This window comes from Rattus norvegicus, chromosome 8, assembly GCF_021556685.1.
Source record: "Rattus norvegicus strain SHRSP/BbbUtx chromosome 8, alternate assembly SHRSP_T2T, whole genome shotgun sequence".
In the NCBI taxonomy this organism is placed as follows: domain Eukaryota; kingdom Metazoa; phylum Chordata; class Mammalia; order Rodentia; family Muridae; genus Rattus; species Rattus norvegicus.
Window position 1 is genome coordinate 3,927,780 of NC_141541.1, and position 6,000 is coordinate 3,933,779.

Here is a 6,000-nt window from a genome sequence, read left to right on the forward strand (position 1 = left end):
GAGTTCCCAATGGGACATGCTTGTATGTGTTTGCTTTTCAATATAGAGCAACATTTTGTGGAACGGAATCTAAGTATCATGGTGAATTCAGTAGGTTCCCAATAGGATTCGCATGTAATAAGCTTGTTATTCAAGATAGAGCAACGTTTTAACGAACTGAAACACTGTTTCTCTGTGAATTCAGTTAGTTCCCAGTAGCCTGCTCTTGTACTATGTGTACTTTTAAAGATTTATCAAAATTTGGTGAGCCGAATCTGAGTAACATGGTGAATTCGGTTAGTTCCCAGTAGGCCGCAGTAGCAATAAGTGGACTGTTCGGGATATAGAAAAATTTTCATGAATGGAATCAAAATTTCTAGGCAAATTCAGTGAGTTCCCAATGGGACATGCTTGTATGAGTTTGCTTTTCAATATAGAGCAACATTTTGTGGAACGGAATCTAAGTATCATGGTGAATTCAGTAGGTTCCCAATAGGATTCGCATGTAATAAGCTTGTTATTCAAGATAGAGCAACGTTTTAACGAACTGAAACACTGTTTCTCTGTGAATTCAGTTAGTTCCCAGTAGCCTGCTCTTGTACTATGTGTACTTTTAAAGATTTATCAAAATTTGGTGAGCCGAATCTGAGTAACATGGTGAATTCGGTTAGTTCCCAGTAGGCCGCAGTAGTAATAAGTGGACTGTTCGGGATATAGAAAAATTTTCACGAATGGAATCAAAATTTCTAGGCGAATTCAGTGAGTTCCCAATGGGACATGCTTGTATGAGTTTGCTTTTCAATATAGAGCAACATTTTGTGGAACGGAATCTAAGTATCATGGTGAATTCAGTAGGTTCCCAATAGGATTCGCATGTAATAAGCGTGTTATTCAAGATAGAGCAACGTTTTAACGAACTGAAACACTGTTTCTCTGTGAATTCAGTTAGTTCCCAGTAGCCTGCTCTTGTCCTATGTGTACTTTTAAAGATTTATCAAAATTTGGTGAGCCGAATCTGAGGAACATGGTGAATTCGGTTAGTTCCCAGTAGGCCGCAGTAGTAATGAGTGGACTGTTCGGGATATAGAAAAATTTTCACGAATGGAATCAAACTTTCTAGGCGAATTCAGTGAGTTCCCAATGGGACATGCTTGTATGAGTCTGCTCTTCAATATAGAGCAACATTTTGTGGAACGGAATCTAAGTATCATGGTGAATTCAGTAGGTTCCCAATAGGATTCGCATGTAATAAGCTTGTTATTCAAGATAGTGCAACGTTTTAACGAACTGAAACACTGTTTCTCTGTGAATTCAGTTAGTTCCCAGTAGCCTGCTCTTGTACTATGTGTACTTTTAAAGATTTATCAAAATTTGGTGAGCCGAATCTGAGTAACATGGTGAATTCGGTTAGTTCCCAGTAGGCCGCAGTAGTAATAAGTGGACTGTTCGGGATATAGAAAAATTTTCACGAATGGAATCAAAATTTCTAGGCGAATTCAGTGAGTTCCCAATGGGACATGCTTGTATGAGTTTGCTTTTCAATATAGAGCAACATTTTGTGGAACGGAATCTAAGTATCATGGTGAATTCACTAGGTTCCCAATAGGATTCGCATGTAATAAGCTTGTTATTCAAGATAGAGCAACGTTTTAACGAACTGAAACACTGTTTCTCTGTGAATTCAGTTAGTTCCCAGTAGCCTGCTCTTGTACTATGGGTACTTTTAAAGATTTATCAAAATTTGGTGAGCCGAATATGAGTAACATGGTGAATTCGGTTACTTCCCAGTAGGCCGCAGTAGTAATGAGTGGACTGTTCGGGATATAGAAAAATTTTCACGAATGGAATCAAAATTTCTAGGCGAATTCAGTGAGTTCCCAATGGGACATGCTTGTATGAGTTTGCTTTTCAATATAGAGCAACATTTTGTGGAACGGAATCTAAGTATCATGGTGAATTCAGTAGGTTCCCAATAGGATTCGCATGTAATAAGCTTGTTATTCAAGATAGAGCAACGTTTTAACGAACTGAAACACTGTTTCTCTGTGAATTCAGTTAGTTCCCAGTAGCCTGCTCTTGTCCTATGTGTACTTTTAAAGATTTATCAAAATTTGGTGAGCCGAATCTGAGGAACATGGTGAATTCGGTTAGTTCCCAGTAGGCCGCAGTAGTAATGAGTGGACTGTTCGGGATATAGAAAAATTTTCACGAATGGAATCAAAATTTCTAGGCGAATTCAGTGAGTTCCCAATGGGACATGCTTGTATGAGTTTGCTTTTCAATATAGAGCAACATTTTGTGGAACGGAATCTAAGTATCATGGTGAATTCAGTAGGTTCCCAATAGGATTCGCATGTAATAGCTTGTTATTCAAGATAGAGCAACGTTTTAACGAACTGAAACACTGTTTCTCTGTGAATTCAGTTAGTTCCCAGTAGCCTGCTCTTGTACTATGTGTACTTTTAAAGATTTATCAAAATTTGGTGATCCGAATCTGAGTAACATGGTGAATTCGGTTAGTTCCCAGTAGGCCGCAGTAGTAATGAGTTCACTGTTCGGGATATAGAAAAATTTTCACGAATGGAATCAAAATTTCTTGGCGAATTCAGTGAGTTCCCAATGGGACATGCTTGTATGAGTTTGCTTTTCAATATAGAGCAACATTTTGTGGAACGGAATCTAAGTATCATGGTGAATTCAGTAGGTTCCCAATAGGATTCGCATGTATTAAGCTTGTTATTCAAGGTAGAGCAACGTTTTAACGAACTGAAACACTGTTTCTCTGTGAATTCTGTTAGTTCCCAGTAGCCTGCTCTTGTACTATGTGTACTTTTAAAGATTTATCAAAATTTGGTGAGCCGAATCTGAGTAACATGGTGAATTCGGTTAGTTCCCAGTAGGCCGCAGTAGCAATAAGTGGACTGTTCGGGATATAGAAAAATTTTCACGAATGGAATCAAAATTTCTAGGCGAATTCAGTGAGTTCCCAATGGGACATGCTTGTATGTGTTTGCTTTTCAATATAGAGCAACATTTTGTGGAACGGAATCTAAGTATCATGGTGAATTCAGTAGGTTCCCAATAGGATTCGCATGTAATAAGCTTGTTATTCAAGATAGAGCAACGTTTTAACGAACTGAAACACTGTTTCTCTGTGAATTCAGTTAGTTCCCAGTAGCCTGCTCTTGTACTATGTGTACTTTTAAAGATTTATCAAAATTTGGTGAGCCGAATCTGAGTAACATGGTGAATTCGGTTAGTTCCCAGTAGGCCGCAGTAGTAATAGGTGGACTGTTCGGGATATAGAAAAATTTTCACGAATGGAATCAAAATTTCTAGGCGAATTCAGTGAGTTCCCAATGGGACATGCTTGTATGAGTTTGCTTTTCAATATAGAGCAACATTTTGTGGAACGGAATCTAAGTATCATGGTGAATTCAGTAGGTTCCCAATAGGATTCGCATGTAATAAGCTTGTTATTCAAGATAGAGCAACGTTTTAACGAACTGAAACACTGTTTCTCTGTGAATTCAGTTAGTTCCCAGTAGCCTGCTCTTGTACTATGTGTACTTTTAAAGATTTATCAAAATTTGGTGAGCCGAATCTGAGTAACATGGTGAATTCGGTTAGTTCCCAGTAGGCCGCAGTAGTAATGAGTTCACTGTTCGGGATATAGAAAAATTTTCACGAATGGAATCAAAATTTCTTGGCGAATTCAGTGAGTTCCCAATGGGACATGCTTGTATGAGTTTGCTTTTCAATATAGAGCAACATTTTGTGGAACGGAATCTAAGTATCATGGTGAATTCAGTAGGTTCCCAATAGGATTCGCATGTATTAAGCTTGTTATTCAAGGTAGAGCAACGTTTTAACGAACTGAAACACTGTTTCTCTGTGAATTCTGTTAGTTCCCAGTAGCCTGCTCTTGTACTATGTGTACTTTTAAAGATTTATCAAAATTTGGTGAGCCGAATCTGAGTAACATGGTGAATTCGGTTAGTTCCCAGTAGGCCGCAGTAGCAATAAGTGGACTGTTCGGGATATAGAAAAATTTTCACGAATGGAATCAAAATTTCTAGGCGAATTCAGTGAGTTCCCAATGGGACATGCTTGTATGTGTTTGCTTTTCAATATAGAGCAACATTTTGTGGAACGGAATCTAAGTATCATGGTGAATTCAGTAGGTTCCCAATAGGATTCGCATGTAATAAGCTTGTTATTCAAGATAGAGCAACGTTTTAACGAACTGAAACACTGTTTCTCTGTGAATTCAGTTAGTTCCCAGTAGCCTGCTCTTGTACTATGTGTACTTTTAAAGATTTATCAAAATTTGGTGAGCCGAATCTGAGTAACATGGTGAATTCGGTTAGTTCCCAGTAGGCCGCAGTAGTAATAGGTGGACTGTTCGGGATATAGAAAAATTTTCACGAATGGAATCAAAATTTCTAGGCGAATTCAGTGAGTTCCCAATGGGACATGCTTGTATGAGTTTGCTTTTCAATATAGAGCAACATTTTGTGGAACGGAATCTAAGTATCATGGTGAATTCAGTAGGTTCCCAATAGGATTCGCATGTAATAAGCTTGTTATTCAAGATAGAGCAACGTTTTAACGAACTGAAACACTGTTTCTCTGTGAATTCAGTTAGTTCCCAGTAGCCTGCTCTTGTACTATGTGTACTTTTAAAGATTTATCAAAATTTGGTGAGCCGAATCTGAGTAACATGGTGAATTCGGTTAGTTCCCAGTAGGCCGCAGTAGTAATAAGTGGACTGTTCGGGATATAGAAAAATTTTCACGAATGGAATCAAAATTTCTAGGCGAATTCAGTGAGTTCCCAATGGGACATGCTTGTATGAGTTTGCTTTTCAATATAGAGCAACATTTTGTGGAACGGAATCTAAGTATCATGGTGAATTCACTAGGTTCCCAATAGGATTCGCATGTAATAAGCTTGTTATTCAAGATAGAGCAACGTTTTAACGAACTGAAACACTGTTTCTCTGTGAATTCAGTTAGTTCCCAGTAGCCTGCTCTTGTACTATGTGTACTTTTAAAGATTTATCAAAATTTGGTGAGCCGAATCTGAGTAACATGGTGAATTCGGTTACTTCCCAGTAGGCCGCAGTAGTAATGAGTGGACTGTTCGGGATATAGAAAAATTTTCACGAATGGAATCAAAATTTCTAGGCGAATTCAGTGAGTTCCCAATGGGACATGCTTGTATGAGTCTGCTGTTCAATATAGAGCAACATTTTGTGGAACGGAATCTAAGTATCATGGTGAATTCAGTAGGTTCCCAATAGGATTCGCATGTAATAAGCTAGTTATTCAAGATAGAGCGACGTTTTAACGAACTGAAACACTGTTTCTCTGTGAATTCACTTAGTTCCCAGTAGCCTGCTCTTGTACTATGTGTACTTTTAAAGATTTATCAAAATTTGGTGAGCCCAATCTGAGTAACATGGTGAATTCGGTTAGTTCCTAGTAGGCCGCAGTAGCAATAAGTGGACTGTTCGGGATATAGAAAAATTTTCACGAATGGAATCAAAATTTCTAGGCGAATTCAGTGAGTTCCCAATGGGACATGCCTATATGAGTTTGCTCTTCAATATAAGGCAACATTTTGTGGAACGGAATCTAAGTATCATGGTGAATTCAGTAGGTTCCCCATAGGATTCGCATGTAATAAGCTTGTTATTCAAGATAGAGCAACGTTTTAACGAACTGAAACACTGTTTCTCTGTGAAGTCAGTTAGTTCCCAGTAGCCTGCTCTTGTACTATGTGTACTTTTAAAGATTTATCAAAATTTGGTGAGCCGAATCTGAGTAACATGGTGAATTCGGTTAGTTCCCAGTAGGCCGCAGTAGTAATGAGTGGACTGTTCGGGATATAGAAAAATTTTCACGAATGGAATCAAAATTTCTAGGCGAATTCAGTGAGTTCCCAATGGGACATGCTTGTATGACTTTGCTTTTCAATATAGAGCAACATTTTGTGGAACGGAATCTAAGTATCATG